This window comes from Mycteria americana, chromosome 2, assembly GCF_035582795.1.
Source record: "Mycteria americana isolate JAX WOST 10 ecotype Jacksonville Zoo and Gardens chromosome 2, USCA_MyAme_1.0, whole genome shotgun sequence".
Classification (NCBI taxonomy): domain Eukaryota; kingdom Metazoa; phylum Chordata; class Aves; order Ciconiiformes; family Ciconiidae; genus Mycteria; species Mycteria americana.
Window position 1 is genome coordinate 161,652,808 of NC_134366.1, and position 13,068 is coordinate 161,665,875.

Below are 13,068 nucleotides of genomic sequence, written 5' to 3' on the forward strand. Positions count from 1 at the left end.
GGTTGTTTTCACTATATACAAAACCATTTCAGAGGCTGCCAGTGTTCTGGGCATTTAAATCCAAGGTTATTTATAAGTGAAGCTTTACAGGATCTGGAGAAAACCACTGGTCTTTAAAATGAAATCACTCTTACAGAATTGAAACTTTCCAACAATTTCTCCTTCATAGAGCAGAGAAAGCCCTAACTTGAAGCAACAGTTAGAAGTTAATAGCAGACAGGTTCAGACTAGAAACAAGTCATGCACATTTGGATGCGTCCAGAACTCTTGGCTAGAATGGACTGTGATTGTCAGCAAAAATGGCCTGCAGGACAGTTTGGAGTAATGAGTTTTAATGTGTAACCAGCACGGAATAGAAGTAAAAGCGGGTCAGTTAGAGGTTTCTTTTGTGAAGTCTAATTTAAGAGAAATGACTTAATCGCATGCCTATAGTCTAATGTGACAGTAGTGAGAGCCCAGTTTAGAACATCTCGATGTTATTTTTAAATAGCAGCGTTGTATTCTGTGTAGGATCCATAGATAACACCACATAAAACAAAGAGCACATGCACTTGAAAGATAGATCTACAAACAATGACTGTGCTAGTAAACTAAACTGACCAGAGCCAGGCAGCTCGAGGTTGGCACATGTTCATCCACGCTATTTTGCTGCTAACAAGCTCCTGGCAGGGCTGATCCTGACCAGTCTGGAGAGCCCGACCATCCCTGAAGAGGACCAGTTCCCCACCTGGGAGGATGTCGGGGCTCTCACCTCCAAGGGGCTGCTCACAGGATGACGACATACTCCTGTACATTCCCAGCTGCCTTCAGATGGAGAAAGCAGACAGAATAGTGGGGTTTATTCCCATCAGCATAGTGGTTTTTAGAAGCCTCCACAACTGGCTGGAGGTAGTTGCCTTCATTAATTGCCCTGCTGCCTAGGCAGGGCACTGAAGTGGTGCGGCCGGTCACAGCCTGCTTGCAGCATTGCCCTGGCCTCTGCCAGCCTGGGGTTTGGGGTTGTCCTCCCAACAGCACTGCCAACTGAGGCACTGCAGTCATCCTCAGCTGCCACACGGGAATGAAGACACAGGGGTCTGGACCCTCTAAGGTGCTTATCTATAATAATTTTTTAAAAAATCATTAAAATGAATTTTCAATTTTCATTGAAATAAATTTTTCATTAACTGAAATTAAAAAAAAGAGTGAGGCTTTCCTAGAGTGTATGAGATTTAGGTGGGGGCTCAGGACACACCTTTTATTCATTTTTAGAGTGCTTTTTTGTCTGTTGCTGGTACTTACCAACCAGTTCACCCAAACTTGCCACTTTGCCTAAATAATTGCATGGTCTCTTGCTCATGACCCAAGAACATGATTCATGTTGCAGATCAGTGGTAGGAAGGCAAATACTATTAAATTGACAGCCCCTCCCTACCGTCACCAGCTCGGTGAGAGATGGGTCACCATCCTGCAGGCATCTGACTACAGCTGCCCCAGGAGACCCCAGGGGATGCAGCTGCACTCGTACAACTCAGAGGCCCATTTTCTGCCCACATTGTATGAAAATTTGCCAGAAATCGAAGGGCACATGTATCTCTTGTTCCTTTCTGTGGATGTCACTAACTCAGAGCAGTAGCTCTGAGTTAGTGACACGTTTTCCATCAGAAGTAGCTAAAAATCAGGAGTGAACCTAACACTTATGGGGTGCTGTGCACCTCCCAGCTGGCTGCCGAGCAGCGTGGCTGTGTGATGTGTCTGTACCATGCAGACCTTACCAAGGAAGGGTGCATCTCAAGATGGGACCCAACACACTTGTCTATGGCAATGTCTGATGTGACAACCCTAATAATCAATTGCTGCCCCAGGAGCCTGGATTTGCCTATATTTTTTCTTGCCTGGGATATATTGTTAGGCTGTGGGAAGGGTGCAGGTCCCACCTTCTAGACCTCTGTGGCCATCATGGATTTTCTCAGCATGTGGTCTGGGTAGGAGGCTGGGTTGCAGCATACGACAGCTGAGCTGTTTGGGTTATTGGGTGATCCGGCGGTCACTTAGTTGCTGAAGATTTTTGCCCCATGTTACACAATGCATCCAGAGTGTGTGAAAATGTCTTGTAGTGTTGCACTGAGGAGCAGGAAATGAACCTGAAAAGAGCAGGCCTGCTTACAAATAACGAATATCAGAGAGTACTAATGATCCCCAGCAGCTTGCACACAAAGAAGGCAAGACCTCCTCACAGGCGAACACAAGCCAAATAATTTTCTTGCTTTCCTCCACGATTTGAATGGGGCGACCGTGCCACAGCCCTTTTGCAAACATGCGTTTCACTGTATGTGCTGATAACAAAGCAAACCTGCAAGTAATGACAGGCTGCAGAGCCTGCTGTTCAACTTGCTCTCCTAATCTTTTACTGAAAATGTTTTCAGTTCTGGTTATGAGGGCAGATTTCAAAGACACTGCTCTTTCATGCCTGTTGTCAGACTGAAGCCTTGACAACGAGGGGGTCTTTTCCCTGACCACAGCCACAGGAGTAGGTGACGTATCAGAGCTACCGGTGAATCGAGAGAGATTTGGCAGCGTTAACGTGCCCCAGTGCAGAGCTCAGCTTTTCCTGCTGCTGCTTGCTGCGGTCTGAAGTGATATTGACTGTCTTGCCTATGATGGGGGAAAGTCTTTCCATCGCCGGCTTTCCTACCCGAGGAAATCCTTCGGGTAGACACGGGCGGAGAAACAATACCATGAGAAGAAGCATGAACTTCCACGTTCCTCTGTCAGGGAGAGCTGTGAGCTGTGAGCCTTGCCACCCCAGTGTCCCCACTGCGGGCTACAGGCAGCCACTGTGTCTCTGAGCCCCCGAGCTGGGAACAGCATGTTAGGGCAGGAGACGAGTGTGTGCGAAGGTTTTTCCAAGATCTTCCCACAGTCAGTGGAGGATGGCAGCTTCCTACAGAGGGTAATTCAGAGCTACTGTGTTATGTTGTGGACTGACTCTTAAAGGAGTCATGGGCTAAAGAGACATCCCCCCATCACACCTTCCTGTGTTTTAGTGAGTGGCTTTTCCCCGCTGTGACTGGAGGACACAACAGTCATCTGGCTACTAAAATACCTTCAGTGCTCCTGGCATGTGCCTGTTTTCTAGAGGTTAAACATACCTTACACTACTGATTTTATTAACCTTTTGGAGTAACCCTCTGCATCTCACACAATGGTCTGCGCAGTCAAACACACAATTCAGCGTAATGCTCTGATACTGTTATTTAAACAGTGATTCTGCAAAGACTCATATTCTGTAACCAGTGGTAAAAAGTGCCACCCTCCATCTGCCATCCAGGTGGAACTCAGGGTCTTGCTGGACATGACACTGAACAAGTCCCTGGTCTGCAAGTACTTACCGGAGAGAGCTCTGTCCTCCCGTGACATTTAATGATGTCACCTGCAGAGGTCTCAGCTTTCTGAGGTCAAGAAAGATTTTTTTTTCCTTTTGATTATGCTCATCCGACACTATGTCAGGCTATGTCTACTGTACCAAACCAGGCAGAACCAGCTGCAGGCTCCAGCCTGGTCGTGAGAACACAAACCATAACATGACCCTTCAGGACCAGTGGACAGAATCTAATTAATTTCATTTACTGGGATAGACAAAGACTTCATAATATATTAGGCTATGATTGCTGGGACTTGAGTTACAGCAGCTTAAGATTTTGCAGCCTGTCACTTGACCCAATCAAATGCACTCGTTCAGGCCATGCTAATCTATATTTCTGTGTAAATCCCTTAGCTGATTTTTTTTTTGCAATGGGTTTGAACTTAGCATATGCTGTGACTCATCTCAGATGTAGTGTCTGGGTATGCAGCATAAACTCAGTCGTATTCAATCCTACATGCATGCAGCAAACATTTGGCAATTCCAGATTGTAGCAGACACAAGGCCTTTTAACATAGATGCATTAAGGGCCTCAGTTCCTCTGCTAGTCCTGCTAGATTCACCAAGCTCTAACAGGCTCATTTCTCTCACTCTCCCCTCTCCAATCCACAGTACTGATGGATTCATCCTGCATATTGCAAGGAATAATAAATACATTAGTGACTTCAAGGCCAAAATCAAGGGTATAAATGTGTGAAGGACAGATAAAACCTCTTCAGAAAATCTCTGGATTTTGTGGCATTGCTTGGTACTTCAGGTTGCTACCTCCTGCTGATTCCCTTTCATTAAAACATCTTGGCAGCAAAGTGCCACCAAAAAGATCTATGCCACTTTTCTATCAAGCTGTCATTGAATGGGCAGTTACATTAGAAAATGAGACCATAGTATGATTTCTTGATATGCTCACATAGGGATATTCCCAAAGGATTCCCCCCCCCACATTTTCTGCAGATTAATATTAACTGATATCAATTATTATTAATGATTAATTTACTTGATGAACACATTTTTGAAAGAAAAATGCAAGATGTTTAGCTACAGTGATGACATACAAGGCACACAGTTCATACCATTGGTTTGCAGATGGTTGGGTAAGCCTGAACTACTGGGGGACAGCGTCTTGATTTGATTTCTGATGTGAGTACATTGGAGAATGAAGCAACTGCAGCAGCATAAATCTCTAGCTGCTGTCTATGACTCCAAGTCCATTCACTCCAAGCAGACCCATTTTGTTGCCTGGCTTTTGGCCAAATCTGTCATGGGGAAGAATCATGTTGTAATGGAATAGCATCCTGACTCTGCAGGATACTGTTTGATCTTGCCTATATAGATGGGGCTAATCCATGCTATGACTGCATTATGGCAATGTGCTGCAGCCCTTTGAAGAGCGGGGGTTTTCTTCATCTGTGTAAGCTGTACTCCTCGCTGGAAGGAGACCCATCCCGAGTGGAGGCAGAGAAATCATGGGAAAAGCAGAACTAAATTAGGGGCTAGCTTCTCATAAATCTCTGTTCTCAAGAGAACAAGAGAAAATTTTGCTGATGCCCTTTGCATCCTGGTCCAAGGGAAGTCGCAGCCAACAGAAATTCTTTCCCCACTTCCCTTCCAGACGCATCTGCAGGGTCCTTTGGACATGTAGTCTGCCTCCTCCTGGTGCTCTGAAACAACAGCCGGTGTCTTTTCCCTAGATTCACCCTCTGATGTCCCTGGTTCATGGATGTACGGAGGCTTTCTGTCTCCTGGGACCCAGGGCAGAAGGAATTTGTCTCCACCCTTTAGCTACAATTCCTCGTAACAATGGAAAAAAGAAGGATGTTAATTGTTTCTTGCATTCAAGAAATGTGGGCACAAATGTGAATGTAAAGAGGTGGTTTGTCTAAGCAGACGAACACCAGTTGTTGCAGAGACCTGTAACATTTTTACTGCTTCCTTGGGAAGTATAGAGCTGTTCCTGAGGGACTTTCCATGCTCGAGCTCAGGTCCAGGCCCCAGCTAGGGATATCTCCATAGCATCTGTGCACCGACACACAGAGTCTGTAATGACGGGGTACCACCTCACTCTTTCCTGAGGTTTGATTGTTATTTCTAGAATGGAGGAGTGGAAAAATAAAACCTCAAATCCTTCTTCTCAAAGCTACCTTTATCTTGTATCCTTTGAGTTTGCTTAGCTGCTCTGGACCCTCTCTTATGGAGGAATTAAAAGGCCATGTGTTTCAATGAACTGGCAGCATTTGCTTTCCAAGAGGTAGATTTGTGCCTCTTTACCCTATTTCAGACAAACATTGTAAGCTTAGTGTAAGCGTGAAGATTCAGGAGGCAGTATCACATGTTCCCTATAGGAGGTAGCAAAGAAACCAGAACCCCGCACCTGCGTGTTCAAAGGGAGTTGGCAGGCGCGCACAAGAGCTGAGGATGCTTGGAGCGATGGTAACTCATGCATGGGCGTCTGTGGCCTCTGAGGGGCTTTTCAGCCTTTTGCCTCTCCTGGGCCTTTAGCTTTTCACCCGTCACCAACCCAACACTGCAAAGGGTTTGCCATGTGCTGGTGCTTTGGCAGCCCTGTACAGCCACAGTGCCGGCTCTGCACTCGAAAGCAGGGTGGTCTTTCAACAGAGAGCTGCTGGAAATACCTGGGTTTGGAGTATGTGGTGTATAAGCAGCCTGGTAGTGCCTACTGTCATATCATCCCTGTTAGGCAAAAGATTTGATCCTTGTCCCTGTGGGCTCCATTTACAGCTGAACAAATTGGAAATCTGAATGCCAGTCTTGCTTTGCACAGATAACTCAAAGTCTCGTGCTGCTCAAATAATGGCGTGCTGTGCAAAGCAATGGAAGATAAAGATGTTACATTAGCTTTACCTGTGAAGGGGACGCTGAAGAGAAAAGGTTGCAAAAAGGTTAAAATGCTATAAATACCATTTTGTATCAAAACAAGTGATCCTGTGACCACCAAGGCTTGTTTCCTGTCAGGCTTTGCTTCTGTGATATCTGCTAAGGGTTGTGCCCATGTTTATCTCAGTGCGGGAATTGATTTTGATCTTTTTTTGTACACTTATTTACCCACTGCTGGGAATACCTTCATATTTTTTAAACTTCTCTCTCTCTCTGATTAATTTTGTAGAAACTGGCATGGGAGTTAAAAAACACTGACAAATTAAAAAAAAAAAAGTTAAAAATAGAGGAGGTAAAAACAACTTGCCAGAAGTTGAAGAGACAAGGTAATAAACGCTTTTGAAAAAATACTCTAATGCATGAACGAAAAATGCCCATTACAGTTAATCCCCTTTGCATATCCCAATATCTTAGATGCTTTTGCCTGTGCAATAGAATATCTACATTTTGAAATGCCAATGATGTTTAACAGCTCTTAGTCATAGGGAGTTGCAGGGGATTAATAATGATTCTGGCATAGCGAAAATTTCCTCTCACAAGTCCTTTAATTTTTTTCCTGTCGTTAATCTTGGATGACCTATGCATGTCTCTTTCTTTATCTTCTTCTCTCTTCCAGGAGCCAGTCTTCCCCAAAGCAGTTCAGCGGTTGTATGGGCTGCTCGAGCCGGCCACAGCGGGGAGGGCAGGGCTGCAAAGTGCCCTGAATCCTTATCTTGTGTCTGCTACTGGGAACCTCCATCTCCTCCATCTCCTCTGGGTGGCTGATCAAACCCCTCAACAGCCGGGCAATGTTTTGATAAATGCAAATCAGCAACCAAATCCCCCAAGGTGCGGAGCTGGGTAGAGCTAGTTCGTGGTGATGTGTTATACTGGCTCGTCTCCTGCTCTTTCTCGGAAACAGAGAAGAATCTTTCATTGAAGTAAAATACAAAAGTTTTTTTTTTATTTTTTTTTTTTTACTTTTTGCCTTCCTCTGTTCCTACAGAAACCAGCAGCCCCTCTGAGTATTTCCTGCTTCCCTCTCACCCTCCTGCTGGGGAGATAATCACCCAAGGGGCACCTTGTGTAGTGCAGGGTTAGGCTTGCCCTACTGTACGAACCACAAAAGGGGCTCACGGGCTGCCTCTACAGGGTAGAAATAGCCCCAAGACCAGGCTTAAGTGTCAAGACTTTTTCTGCCCATGTTTCTTGCCTGTATGAGCACCTGTAGGGCTGCTTCTGATTTGGCCTCTGTAGTTCTCCAGGTAAGTCCTGGAGGCTGGGGAAAGCACTCCCCCACAGTGTGGATGGGCTCTAGCACTTCATGCCTGGCCAAAAGCTTCAATGGCCCTTTGCTGAGTCCTCATATGACCTCTGCTCAGCAGGCAGAGCTGCCTGAGAGCTTTTCTAGGAGGGCCCATTGCTGTTTAGCACAGGAGCAGGTAGGATGTGGAAACCTGAGCTCAGACCAAGGTCCTGAGAGCGTCCTTGACACTTTAGGCTGCTTCTACTTGGTAATTCAGACATCAGGCATTCAACGATCCTTTTCTCCTGGTCTCAGGTGTCCTTGGGTGCCCTCAGGTTGCGTGGACCCAACCAAGGGTACTCTAACTGCCTGCTCTGCTCCCTTTCACATGCACCCAAGACAGATGCTGGAGGAGAGCAAATGAAGCCGTTCCCTCCCGGTGAGGTGTCCTGTTGACGCCTGGCACGGACTGGGGAGGTTAGTCAGAAACCACTGGAAAAGGAGCAACCTGGGAGGAATCTGCTTCATCACGCAGCTGCTATTGCCTAATGAGAGCTTTGCACAACACAGTAATTGGTTCCAACTGACTCACGGCAGAGCCCTGGCAAGGGAAAGTTCACGTCAGGAAGGGCGTGCGGTTCCTACGGCGGGGGATACCGCATTTCAGAGATCCTCAGCTGGCAAATGAGCCGGGAAGAGAGCGGCAAGAGGCGATTCACCACCGAGTGTTACAGAGAGAGCTTTGAGCCGGTCAGAGTAAGGAAATACAACCAGATCCCTGTCTCTGGAATGCGTGTGGAGAGCTTACTTTTTTGTCCAGAGAGGGCACTCTTATTGCAGATATTTTGAGAGGTCTGCAGAGACAAGCGATAGCACGGCTGATCGTAACCTATTAATAATATTCACTAAGAGCATTTCTTACCTCTGCTCTAAGCTGTGAATATTATATGAGCTCAAGTCAATTGTATTTGAAAAGATCTGAAATCTGGTAAAAACGGACTCCCATTTCTCTCTTTGTTCGGTGTTATGGCCAATAACATTAGTAATGCATATCATATCCATTAAAAAGGGGATAAGTGACAACATAAATATAAAGGCAACATGAATTTGGTCTTTATTCACACAGGGGAACATTAGGATTTACTCATTCTTGGTCTGGATCTGTTGTAGCTCTACTTAAGCTGACTCAACCAGAGTGAAACCAGGTTTGAAGCAGCTCTGCTCCATATATACCATGGTTCCCATATAGCTATAATGTAACATCTCTGAGTGAGATGAGTTTTGAACCATAGGATTGTTTTGCACAGGAGTTGTGCTTTCTGACACTACCCTCTTCAGAGATTTGTAATATCAGTGGGATAGCTTGATCTTCCTTCCTTCCTTCCTTCCTTCCTTCCTTCCTTCCTTCCTTCCTTCCTTCCTTCCTTCCTTCCTTCCTTCCTTCTTTCCTTCCTTCCGTCCTTCCGTCCTCTTTCTTTCTTTCTTTCTTTCTTTCTTTCTTTCTTTTTCTTTCTTTCTTTCTTTCTTTCTTTCTTTCTTTTTTCTTTCTTTCTTTCTTTTTTTCTTTCTCTTTCTTTCTCTTTCTTTCTTTCTTTCTTTCTTTCTTTCTTTCTTTCTTTCTTTCTTTCTTTCTTTCTTTCTTTTCTTTTTTAAACTGGTTTATATATGAAGGAGGCAGTGCCCTTTTCTTTTATTTTCTGTCCTTTCTGCTACAGCTCACTGGCTGCTGCCCTTTTTTCCCAGCCTTGTAGTATTTCCTCCCTTCTCTCCCTTCCCCCAGTCTGCCACAGTGTCAGTGAGAAACAAAACTCCTGAAACCTGAGCTTTCTGGCTAGAGAAGATGAAGAATGAGGGGAGGAGGAGGTAATTAAACCCTCCCCCATATTATTCATGCAAAGGAATTGTCTTTGAACACCACTTCATCCTGGGAGCTGCTCTGAGTTCAAAGAGAAAACTGAGTTGTTGTCATTCTGGGGCCTTAATCTAATCACAGTGTCCCCCTTTGATTTAAAAATCTTCTTAGGAGGTGGCAAATATCTCTCCCCATCTACCCTTTTATATTTTATTTTTATTTTTTGGTCCTAAGAATGTGGTCCTTATTGTTTTGGCATTTTTCTTGTAGTGCAGGGTTTTATTGTCCAAATTAAGCTGGTTCCTGTCACTGGCTATCATTTAAGAGATCCAAGCTTTTGGTAGTATCAAGAACAGAAAAGCATTGCTTTCTGTATCTATAGACAATTCCCTATATCTCTACATACATGGTAAGACAAAAAGGCTCTCCAGGAGCTTCCATCTTTCAAGGTATTTCCAGATTCATGTTTTAAGAAGCAGTTTTGATATAAGTGATGCTTCCTGGGACAGGCATCTACCATCTACCTGGATAGATCTACCATTTTTAATCACTTGGCAGATAAAGAGCACTGAATGCATTTCTTCATCCTTTTCTTGTCCTGTTTCCTATGAGGAAGCCCAGAAAAACACCTTTAAATGTCAGTTCCACACAGACCATAAATGCTACCTCTCACACACAGATATATGCCCATGCCCATACACACATTTAACCTGTTTTGTGTTCGTCCTTGTGAGGGCTGTTCTACATCACTGGTTGGAAGCAGACAAAAATCATCCATTATGGTTTCTGAGATTTTCAAGTGAAATCTCCACTGTTACTCAAGAGTGTGAGTGAGATACGGCTGATGTGCATTTCTACCAGCTGCCCTCCAGCTAACATCCTCCCTTGATGTTAGCATTTATTAGGGCTGTTCAGAGCACACTTACTTGTACAAGGTGCTCCTGCAGATTCTTGAAGAGTTTAGAGTATGCAGATGAATAAAGGCAAAATTAAGATATGGTCATTGCAGGCTGGGGTGTTTCTGAGCACATGCAAGTGAGTCGCATGGTGAATTTTAGCTCCTTGACAGTGTAATGATGCTGGAGAATTGCCTGTCCAAATGTAAGCACGAATGCCTGGGCTGAGGTGCTTGACTCTGCACGTCCCACGTGAGGCAAGATTTCAGGACATCTGAATCTTGTCCTTTGTTTTTAACATAAAACAAGGCAACAAAATTTGATCTTCTGTTGTGGATGTATGTGAGGATAAAAAAACCTTCAGGCCAAAATCAATAACAATAGTAAAGGCATAAAATAGATTTCTCCATCGGTTTAAAGCTTTCAATACATAGCTTCATTTCAAAAGCACCAAATGCTAGTAGCTCCCCTCCAGCCCATATGGCTCTGCTCAGTATATACACTTAAAAAAAATTCTTACCACTTCTTTAGATGTCTAAATATACACCTGGCACACTTATTGTTAACAACTGGTCTTAGATTTTTGGTTCTAACCTTTGTAGATATAGATTTACAGCAAAGTGATAGCTATTTTAATCTATATCTGGGTGAAGCTTTTTTATGCTACTTGTGTAATTATAATTTCAAAAGCTGCTAAGTAGTTTTGGCATATACTTCTCCTGCTTGAGTTCATCTCTCCTAACTTTGTATATCTAAGTATTAGATGTTGAGTCTAAGATGGTCACTTAAACTCTCTCTCACTTTTCAACAGAGAAATGGAGATGCTGCTGATGACTGTTCATCCCTTCCTAGAGTGTTTCATGAGGAACCCTGGGTGATCATTTAAAGCAAGTGCCTAATTCTTAGGTAGCTAAGCTAAGTGAGAAAAAGCCTGTCCTTCAGACTCTAAACCTTGGCTGTCACAGTAGTGCAAATCATCTGCTTCGTTAAGAGTGACCAGTATAGCTAAAATGCTGCATAATTATTATATAAAATCTCTGATATTCAGAAATGCTAATGGGGGACAGCTGAGAAGTGCAGATCGATAGTCCAGAGTCTGACTTGTTTCCTGCCTCCCATGTGAAAATGGCCAGGCTGAACGCTGTCTGGTTTTGAGTTAAAGCAATGGGAAGGGAAGAGAAGATCAGCTGAAAGATGCCTCCCTCTGTCAAGGCTGTGTATTCAAATACACAAGGAGATGATGTGAAGGACAACTTGTTTTGCAGCATTCTGGTTGCAGGGTAATACCTGTATTTTTTAGATAAGCCCCTTCATATTGCTGAATAGATCTTTTCTCCTGCGAACAGATAGAGCTTGACTTTTTGTGTGAAATACACCATAACTTGCAAAACGGGATGAAACTCTCATGAACAGACAACTTGAAAGAAAGTAGTTGTCTTTTGATAAATAGCTGTGGGTTCAATTGCAGATGTTATCAATAAAAAATAAAATGCCTGACAACAGGGAAATAAATAACTGAACAATAACATATAAATTCACAATTTTCTGTAAAACTAAGACAGGCTGTTAGAATCACAGCTTCCCTTTCTAGTAAAATCTTAGATATTGTAATTCTGTAGAAGCTGGTTTTCCTTCTCTTAGGTGATATTTATTTGCACAAAATACACATGGAAAGATACCAAAGTGTGGTCTTGAATCTCTCTGTAATTTTATGTTGGTCAGCTTACAGACAAATTCAGGATGCCCTGACCTAATCTGAATGACATCAGGCACATAAAATCACATAAATAGCCACAGTAGAAAAAGCAGTATTCTGTTCAGAATAAAAAAACCAAACCACAACCAAACCAACCCTCTATAACCAATACCCTAGATCTCTGGTTTCATTCACAAAAACCAAATGAATGAATAGGCAAGGTTACTGAGGTGGTTTCCTGAGCCACACTTCCAGCATAAAGCAACCAAGGCTGAATTTGTGTTTGGATTTGTCTGAGTCAGTGTCTCCAAATCAAAGTTGTGGGTCTGGTTCCTTAAAATGACCAACACAACTATGATCAGCAATTACATTAACATTAGGCAATTTTGTAATGTTTAATGTGGCTTACAACTGTGGCTAGAAGGCAGGGAAAACTAATTTTTTTTTTACAAGCATTGTTTTTCTTTTTTAAGAGAAAAAGCAGTGTAAAGCCTTATTAAAAAACCAACCAAACAAAACAAACCCTTATCTTTTCAATTTTGTTTATTTGTTTCAAGAATACTTACAAAACGGCTAAATCTTACTATTATTTTTGTTGCCATACATTGGGTATGTTTCCTTTGTACTCCATTTGTGATTAACACCACCATAAAGAAGACAAAGCCATTATTATTCCTACTGTAAGTGGAGAAGAAAATATCCCCTGATTAAAATAAGGAGTAAATTTCCCATTATACCACAGCAATTCATTGTGTAGCTTGGGACAAGCAGCTCTAAATTTGAGTGGTGTGTTGTGGGGCTCTTGACTGAGTTATTAATCAATATTTGTCATCTACAAAATGAGTTTACCATCTTTGAAGTCTTTAAACACTTGTAGATTTTTGTGGTGAAAAGCATCATTATGGTATTGGTCATTTTATTAGTCAATGAGGTAGTGGGAAGCCAATGTTACGCCACATCTCCATCTGCTTTCATTACTGGCATCCATGATGATCTTTCCTTCTGTGGTCTGAAGTCAGCCTTGGTGACTTGCACCTCTGATGCCCACCCTTCCCCTCACACTCCTTGAACCCTACTGTCACTTTCCTTCTGATGCTTTTAATT